The following is a 9,669-nucleotide window of genomic DNA, read 5'->3' as shown; positions in this document are numbered from 1 at the left end:
AAAAAAAAAAAAATTCCCTTTTTTTTTTTTTTTTTTTTTTTTTTTTTAACTACTCTACTTGATTTTTCACAAGCAGAAGTCAGACAACTTAACAGTTTCATGCAATATATTGCAAATAAAACTAAATAAATAAACAAACCTCCAAAAACCCCAAACAACGCCCCCTGGAAAAAAACTGCATTTACTTGAATATATAACAACACCAAATATAAGATGACACCCCCATGGGCGACTGGTGCCTCCCAAGTCTGGGGGGGTACCAGATTGGCAATGGGCGGGGGGAGGGGGATAGCCAGCGGCTGATCCCTGAGCCAGCAGCAAAACCAGAAGTGCACTTCCGGGTTTTGCGGCCGGTGCTTCCAGGGAGTGTACAGCTGATCTCAGGGGGTGCACATGCACCCCCTATGCATCACCAATGGACTCCCCAATAATTAGATTCTATATGTGAAAAAATGTACATATAATTTTCCAGGTATAGAATCTAATTACTGGAGGTTTGCTTTGATTTCTTCTCTCTGCCACTGCTACAGCAGGGAAAATAAATCTGGGGGTTCAAGCAGCCCCCTTGCCCTCTGCCTCCCACCCCCAACTTCTTCTTCCTGCAGCTCCTTCTCCCCTCCTTACTGTCAGACCCTGCCCTCCTTGAGCATATGGAAGTGAGGGGCAAATCTGGAAACAATGACCTTCAAATAAATATACCTGTACATAATTTGCCTATATGCAAATTACTACAGGTATCCATTGACTTCTTTCATCCAGAATTGATGCATTTTGCTTTTGAAACAGCTACAAGTTTTAGCATGGGTACTCCACAAAGACACATTTAAGTAGGACTTCTGTATCTACTTATATATAGTAGAAACTATGCATGACATTAGTCCAAAGACAAAAGGCTTGTGATCTTCCATATAATTCATCGGGCTGGGCCCTAACAGAGTCAACAGCATCTCAAGCCACGGTGAGCTCCAGAGCTGATGGAGCTAGGCATGTTCAGGTTGTGGAAAAAGTGCTTAAGAGGGGACATGTTAGAAGACTTCAAATACTTGAAGAGCTCCCATAAACAAGAGGGAAAGCACCTGTTCTCTCTTGCTGCAGAAAGGAGGATACGGGCCAATGGCTTGCAGTTGCAGCAAAGTTGGTTTAAATTGGATTTCCGGAAAAATGTCTTCACTGTTAGAGGTGGTGGAATAGATACCTAAGGAAGGTGTGGGCTCTCCATCACTAGAGGTGTTCAAGAAGAGGTTGGGCAGCCAGTGGTCAGGGATGATCTAGGTGTAACTATGCCTATGTTCTTTCATAAGTATTTCTCATACTTCTGGGCTTTGCTGGTTGCCCTTGTCCTCCTTCTACCCACTTTTCTGTTATGTGTCAGGATGTTTTTAAGGCTTCCTCAGAGGCATTGGGTGCTGTCTACAACTAAGGCTGGGGACTCTACTGGGCTGTGCCAGTGCTCCTGCTGGAACCAAAGCCAGAGGTTCCTGGCTAGAGGGTCAGACTGATTGACAAATTTGGGGTCAAGAAGGAATTTTACCCCATGATCAGATTGGTATGGACTATGAGGGTTTTTGCCTTTCTCTGTAGCAGGGGTATGGCCCTTTACCCAGGACCTCTTGAGCATATAATGACCTTTTATAGAAGCAGAACACCGATCATCGTTCCCCTGCTTTACCTGTGGCAGGGTTGAAAACAGTCTTATGTAGAATTTAGATATGGTTTGTATGGGGTCGTTTGGATAGGGATGATCCTGCCTCAGGCAGGGGTTGGACTAGAAGTGACCTCTAGAGGTCCCTTCGAGCCCTACTTCTCTAGGACTCCACACTGCTCAGTATGTGTGTGTACTCCAGATACCCCTACCCACCCCACACAAAGGATCCATGTGCCAATTAGCCCCACCACTCACAACTGAAACCAAGTGTTTTTGTCATCAGTCCTGGGATCCTCCAAAATGTATACACAGTTGAAGTGCAGGGCAACCTGATTGGTCTCCACCTCATGGAGCTAATCATATGTGCCAAGCTGAGAGTAGAGGTGACAGAAGGATGCTGGGTGAACTGTTTGGGGGCCCACTTGATAATGTTTGCTAGACAGTTATGTCTGGTGAAGAAATAGGAATGATTGGGAAAGAAAAGATCAGCTCAGTTGTGGAAGTGAAGACGAAATCAAAATGTATTCAATGTAGTGGCTCACCATGACTCAACAAGAGGCAGTGTTGAGGAGGACTGCACACAATGGGCACTAGCCTATATCTTTTTCAGACTGGCTGCACTAACCTATCTTAGTACGGGAGTGGACAGCGATAGCTAAGAGGACAATGAGACAACCAGACTTGGAGCCAGCAATGATGACAACAGCAGTGACAGCAGAAGCAACAGTGACAACGACAGCAAATAAACAGAGTATAAACCCCAAAATTGGGGTTAGGACTAAAAGACACCACGATTGAGCTAGGGAAAGGACTGTGGATGGGTGCGCAGGAGCAGAAGTGCACTTACTGTAACAGGTGCAGGGGCTTTGAATGTGGGTTAAGGTGTGTGAAGAAAAGTTCTTCCTAGATGATGAAATATATATTTTTTTTTATTTTATTTTTTTTTAAGTGTGGGAGTATCCGAATTCCAGGCTTGGGCGTGCACATAGGATGCCTGTCAGTGGATTTGGGAGTATATGAAGTCCCAGGGTGAGAGCCTGGATGGAGGATGCTCGCCGGTTGTAGTGCCATATATGGTGTTTAGAATGATTAAGTTCTGCCTGCTCAATCGATATGGTTTTTTGAACAACTGAGTTCTGCTCAATCAATATGATTTGGAAATGATATGGCTGATTTGGCCTGAAACACGAAAAAAGTGGGCCCAATATGGGCCACGTGTTTAATAATCATGCTTAGAGTTGGCTGAATTTAGTCAACTTCATAGCTGGTTTCCATTACTGCTCGCATGCTGCTTTTGGCAGCAGTTTAATGATTAACAATGTATTTAATGAGGTTTCCTTGTCTGTAAGTATTAGACAAGGGTCTTTTTTGCCCGTGCTGATTGAGGGGGAATGGGGGGGACCTCAACTTGTATTTGAGTAAATATAGTAGTAATCATCAAAATTCACACTTTTTGGTACTCTCAATAACGTTATAAAAGGATATGCCCCTTTACCACTCAACATTGGTCAAATCCCTTGTGGGATGATTGTTTAAAAGAAAGAATGACTTTTTGGGATATCAGATTCTTTGGAGGGCCTCCAAACCCCAGAACCAAGGGTTATTTTACCATTTAAGTGGGGTAAAAGGTGGCATCAGAAGTCTGATGAAAAGTCAGAAACATTATGCGATTTTAAAAAAAAATAACACTACAGTACGTAATAAACCTAATGAAAGATCTCATTCACAATACTAGAACAGAAGGTACCATAAAATGCAGGGGCAGAAAGCCTTCAAAACCTTACTGCCAAGTCCACTGTTTAAAAGAATGCATAGACAGGGGTCAACAATGTTTTTGGACAGAGTGCCAAAAACACCCACAAACTCGGCTTGTAAGAAGTTGGGGTGCCAGGGGCAGATGACAGGGGAGCTGCGAGAGGCCTAATCCTTGTTGTGGCAGTACAGCCCTGTCCCCTTCCCTGCCGTCCAGCCCAAGGTGCGTGTACCAAGCAAAATGCATTCGCGTGCCACACTCTGGCACCCGTGCCAGGGGTTGCCTACCCTTGGCCTAAGAGGTAAATGCAGAGAGCCGAGGGGAAATATAAAAAAGGGTGTAAAGGAAATCTGGAGAGACAAGGAAGAGGAATAAGCTTAAAACTCTATACCTAGATATGCAGAAGGTAGTCTCCAAGGTCCCTCCTAACTCATTTAGAAGACGTTGGATTTCATAGGCAACAGCCTCATTTGTCAGATGCTATGAATGGACTTGCAGAACGCAGGGGTAAGAAAGGAGTCAAGTAATTTAAATACCAAGGATAGGAAATGGGAGGAAAGGAGGCACAGCTGAGAGGGGAGAAAGTGGGTTGAAGAGATCAAAAGAAAGAAACAGCAGTTAACCTGCTGAAGGACATCAGCGTTATAAAAGCTAGCCCTGGTACTGGGATAAGAATCTATACTTAACACAGCCCGGTCTGTGGATGATTTCTTGTTCCACAATTTTGTGTTCATCTTAGTTTGCAGAAGTTTTGTTGCTCCAGAGCAGCCACTTGAAGGTCAGTGATGAACGTCCAGGGATGTTCAAGTGTTCTCCCACAGGCTTTTGTGCCTTTCTGGAACTGAAGCCATTCCTGCACATGTGGATGTGAAAGCCTCAGGCTCTATGCCTCGCCTGTGTCTCCGCATCTTAGTGACGGGTACCTCCTACAGACAAAGAGGTAGCAAAACATCTCCTACAGACAAGAAGAGTCTGGTACTCTTGCTCTGGAAGGTCTCATGGGATCTGCCTGAACAATGGGTCTAGCCCTAGCAAAGCTAGCTTGCCAAGCTAATATTCAGCAATTTGTTTAACCACACAGAATACTGTATAAATCACATTCTTCCCAAAATAAATGGATTGAAAGCATGGTTTCAAAGGAATCCAGTTAATGCTGCAAAATGTTACCTAGGCAAAAATTCTACCATTTTAAAAGCATCAAAGGTCGAATAAAAACTGCAAAATGAATAACTAAAGTATCCCGGCATTTTCCCACCACCACGTAATCCCTCATCGTTTATTATCAGTCCACCAATCTCACCTCACTCACCCAAGCTGGGCACAGGCTCCAAACAAAAGTTGGAAAAGAAACACAAGGGTCAAAACAAAAAACCTCTACAAGATTATATAAACTTCTAGGTCTTTATCCAGGGATCGGTTTCCAGTATAATCTAATCATTTGTTATCGGAGCCTTGCATATAGCTTTGTATATTTTACGACAAGACATCGTGTAACTGCAGTGTAAATCAGCTGGAGCAGAACAGATAAAAAGATTTTATGGAGGTGATAAACTGCCTGCATTTCTCACCGAGATGGGCAGCGTAACTTGATGGGATGAGAGCAAGTGAAGGAGCGAATGGTCCGAGTGAAGTGGCCAAACACCTTCACTTCCAGACTTTAAAAACTTCCTGAGTTTCTCTGAAAATTGAAAAGAGCTATTCTATGTGAATGACCATATTTTCTGAGCATCAATCAACTAGTTTCCAATGACAAACACTGTCATAGGACCATAGACGTGAAAGAGACCTTCTGGTCGCTGACCCCAATCTCGTGCTATCACACTTCCAAACTTAACTGGTCGCTTAACTGCCTTCCAACGAACACAACAGAGTCTGGTCCTTTCTTTACTACGTGACACTACAGGGCATCTGGGGACAGCAGACTCACAAATCAGCCCTGACTTGAGAGAGAGCGCAGGGGCTGCAAATCAGCAAAACCCAAGCAACAAACTTGGGCCCTTCCCATCAAGCATCTAAGCTTAATATAAGGAATCCCATTTAAATAACCTAAACAAAGGCCTGAAATTGCAGCAAGGGAGGTTTCTGTTAGATATTATGAAAAACTTTCTCACTAGGAGGGTGGTGAAGCACTGGAACAGGTTGCCCAGAGAGGTGGTGGACTCTCCACCCTTGGAAGACCCAGGCAGACAAAGCCTTAGCTGGGATGATGTAGTTGGGGCTGGTCCTGCTTTGAGCAGGTCCCTTCAACCCTCATTTTCTATGATACTAAGCATAAAAAACCACCACAAAGGAAATCTAATGGACTTCCTAAGTGAGGAATTACCCAGGGATCCTACAATTGCAAAAGACCTGCCTCCGAGAGAAACCAAACTGAACCCCTCAACAATGAGCAAGAGGAACTTTGATGATGTCAAAAGCCTTAGTATGACTGGGTAAATGGGCCAACTTGCACCATTTAGTACAGTGCCAATGAACTGGCGAGAGAACACAGCCTTTCATACCTGGGGATTTGGCAGGTCCAGTGTTTTTCAACTCGCCTTCAAAATTCATCTCATTCTGAATTCCTCTGGTTAATTATGGGAAATTTTAAAATCCTTTTGTTTCACCTTTAAACATAATACAGCACCTTCTCTTTTAAGTATGTGACCATTCTAGCAACGTATTAAAAGAATTTCCAGTGGGATTATTGAGGAAGTAATTACACAGATGTATTTTAATTATGGAAAGGGCACAGAACAGCTTTCAGTGCAGGAATGAAGAGTATTAAAGCCATTTACGATGTACCAAGCAGCACTACTACCATTAACACAAATTCGTATAACTTATAACTGCAGAAATATTAATATAAATGAAGAAATAATGCCTCACTGTATTGCATTTAATCTAAAACTTGCACACAGTCAGTAGAAAGAAAACAGCCTCCAGACTCAGGGTTATTTCTACCTTTTGAGATGCAAATGACATGTCCAGAGGCTGTTGTTTTCTCAAGCTAGAATTTGCCTACAAGAAGTACAGCCCCCAACCCTAATTCTGCCAGGCATTAAGAAGTGTTTGTTTGTTTTTTAACTGATTCAACAATTTCTTCAAAGAACTGTAAACTTAGGATGTAATATTTATGGCAGTAAATATTTGGCTCTGAACCCTGCAAGTAAGGCTATAATGAGCATCAAGCGAGCTGAAGGCAGTTATTCAAAATTGCAATGTAATAAACTTTACTGGACCAAGCGATAAACATAATAAAGCTTAGGTTAGAACATGAACTGTTCATAAGCAAATCTGATTATTGGTGCTAGTCTGGCAAGTCTGTTGCCGCAGATCATATCAATGCATAAACAATTCAAAAGGGAGGGTCCTGAGTTTCCACAAGATCCAATACTTTGTACTATTCCCAAGTGCCACTACACATGGGAGTGACATTCCCCAGGGGAGGAGAGGGGAGAAAGATATCAGGGTGCTGGATGACACTTCCAGATGAAAAATAAACACAAAAACAAAAAAGAAGTGTAAAGATAAAGACATGCCACTGTGGGTTCTCCTCGTGCTGCCAGGTCATATCACAGCCCATCTCTAAGAACAAAAGACACAACATCATTCAGTGAGTCTCCACTGAGAGCTCCTCTTTGATCGCTGTCACTCAGTTGGCTCTTAATCCATTTAACATGCGATAACTCAATATTGTAGAGCACCAGCTTGTGAGATCAGAATGCCTTGCAGAACAAAGTCAGTGCCTTACAAGCATCAGTCACGTCTGTGCACTTACCTTTATCAAGAACATTTGTCAACTCAACAAAGAATTAGGTCTTCTTGACTAAACCTGATGATTTCACCAATAATGCCAGGTTGGCTGGCATTACTTATATTTCCAGCCATTCATTTTATCCCTAGCCTTTCATTTTTTTTAGCTGAATCCCATCTCAGCTTTGCCACTACTTTGGCCCAGGGTATGTGTCAGGCTACAAATTATTCCAGTCATCATGTGGGTGCTTTTACTGAATGTGACACAACCCTCAAGAATCCAAGATTTATAAAACCTGGATATCAGGAAACCCAAAGGTCACCCAGCCAACTCTTTTAGAACTCTTGAGCATAAGCTACCTGACCTGATTGCTTAAAAAAAAGCTTTAAGCCTGGCTCCCATTTCCAGATGACAGCAATCCAGCTTTCCCCTCTGTCCTATGGGACATCTTTGTGGCTAGTTTGCCATTTTATGCCATAATAAATTGTTTGACTGTCTGGCATGTTACTGTTAATTAGATAATAAATGTAACATCGGGGGGGGGAGCTTTACTTTTGTGCTAGGTAGCTCACACTGCTTTGAAAATGAAGTCTGCTATCTCACATTTAGGGTGAAAACAGGCCATCACATGATGCTTCATTTGTGCTGAGCAAATAGATGTCCTTACCTTTTGTTGCACCACATGAAAGAAAAATCATTGGTGTAACAAAAGGTGGTAATAGACTCTGCCACTTTATGGCAGCAAACAGTATTTATTACCTCTGTGGTGTTTTCCCCGCTCAGCCAGACCTGCAGGTCTGCCTGGGCAAGGAAAACTCTGCTCTCCCCAACCCACCCTCACCCCCAATCAGACCCTGCCGTGGGATTTCCACCTACATGTCTGCCAGTATGAAGGGGAGCAGTCCCTTACTGAGAGGAATCCTGGCAAACATGGAGAAAGGGACCCCTGTTCAACACCCCCTCTCCAGACATGTAGATGCATACAGGGAAATCTCCTGCATGGGATTCACCTGCTCCCCAACATGGAGGAGCACATCTGCAAGCGTGGATTTTCCCTGGCTTGCAGATGCACCCCAACTGCACACATCTACCAACATCCCTGGAGCACGATCAGCTGTGCCATGGTACATCGCAGCACAGCTGATCACTCTTCATTGAAGATGTCTGTTACTAGCCTTAGTGCACACGCAGAGTGACCAGACAGGGGGTCAGCGGGCACGTCTACATGTTCATTAATGCACTATAGTTACTGCGCATTAACTTTTGGATAACCAAGTACTAAATCAATGTGCAGTAACTCACGCTACTGCACAGTCGTACCTGCGCACAGGTTTTTAGTGAAGCTTACAGCGCGGTAGCCTAACAGCATGGGTTTTCCCCGGCACACTACTGCGCAGTATTACTAGGCTACTGCGCAGTTAGCATCTTGTGCAAACGTGCCCAATGTGTTGTAGTTAATATGTGGTAAATTCACAACCTAGCTACTGTGCTGTAACGTCCCACATGTAGACAAGCCTATTGTTCAGAACTGATATGCCCATACCTCCTCCTTAAAAGCCACTTCTTCCCAGGGTGCACACATACTGGGCTAGAGCTGCTTAGCCACCTAGAGATCTGTGATGTCACCATCCTACCCAGCTCTCCAGCTTTTCACAGAATTGGCAGGGGAAGACAAAGCAGATGTCCCTGGGTGAGGATCAGATCAGTGGTATGAATTACAAATAATGTCACTTAACAATTCCAGTTTGTCAATGGAGGCCCTGAATATTATGCAAGTGGTTTGGATACACATGCTTCTGTAATTCATATATTATATTAAGAAGCATAATCAATAGGAAGTGTACCACTTTCAGCTATCTTGTATGCCAAGTTCTCTTTCTAAGTCTCAATGCCCACTTTGCTAAAAGACAGTTGGATATGTCAGTGTTGTATATTTTAAAATCCTCATGGAAGATTCAAGAGTTGTTATTCCATACTCAAAGGAACTGACAGAAAAAGTATTTCATCTCTTTATACCAGGAAGCAGAAACAAAATAAGGAGAATTGGAGAGTCCAGCCCAGAATACTGCTATGGTTTTGCTTAATATTTTACATGAAATAAACACCCTGTGCCATTAAAAAAAATAGCCCCCATTCTCTCAGTTGCAATGCTCAGTAATCACCTGACTTCTGAAACTCCAAAGCCAATTTTGGGTCTCTACTCTGCAGACGCATACAGTACATAATTTTATACAATAAGATCAGCTACAATTGTACAATCCTTAAGGAGACGATCCTCCAAGCCCAGAGGAAGGTAATCCCCAGGAGGGTCAAAGGGGGCAGGAGAGCATATAAGCCTCCATGGCTCACTAAAAACATCCAGGAATGTCTCCTTGCCAAAAAGGAGGCTTACTCCCAATGGAAAGGAGGGGTCATCACTAAGGAGGACTATTCAGCAGTTGCTCGGGGATGTAGGGGGATGGTTAGGAAGGCCAAGGCAGAGATGGAACAGGGGCTGGCTTCCCGGATTAAGGACAACAAGAAGTCCTTTTTTAA

At 43.4% G+C, this 9,669-nt stretch overlaps 1 protein-coding gene across 7 annotated transcripts in view; it reads right to left on the bottom strand.

Annotated features, from left to right (window-relative positions):
* ALMS1 (ALMS1, centrosome and basal body associated protein) overlaps nucleotides 1-9,669 on the bottom strand; it is a 123,223-nt gene that overhangs the window by 112,386 nt on the left and 1,168 nt on the right. The window lies entirely within an intron of this gene.

Source organism: Gavialis gangeticus, unplaced genomic scaffold (genome assembly GCF_001723915.1).
Source record: "Gavialis gangeticus isolate Ggan-Ray unplaced genomic scaffold, GavGan_comp1, whole genome shotgun sequence".
Classification (NCBI taxonomy): domain Eukaryota; kingdom Metazoa; phylum Chordata; order Crocodylia; family Gavialidae; genus Gavialis; species Gavialis gangeticus.
Note: the sequence above shows the minus strand (reverse complement) of the source record. Positions and strands in the feature narration are given on the sequence as shown.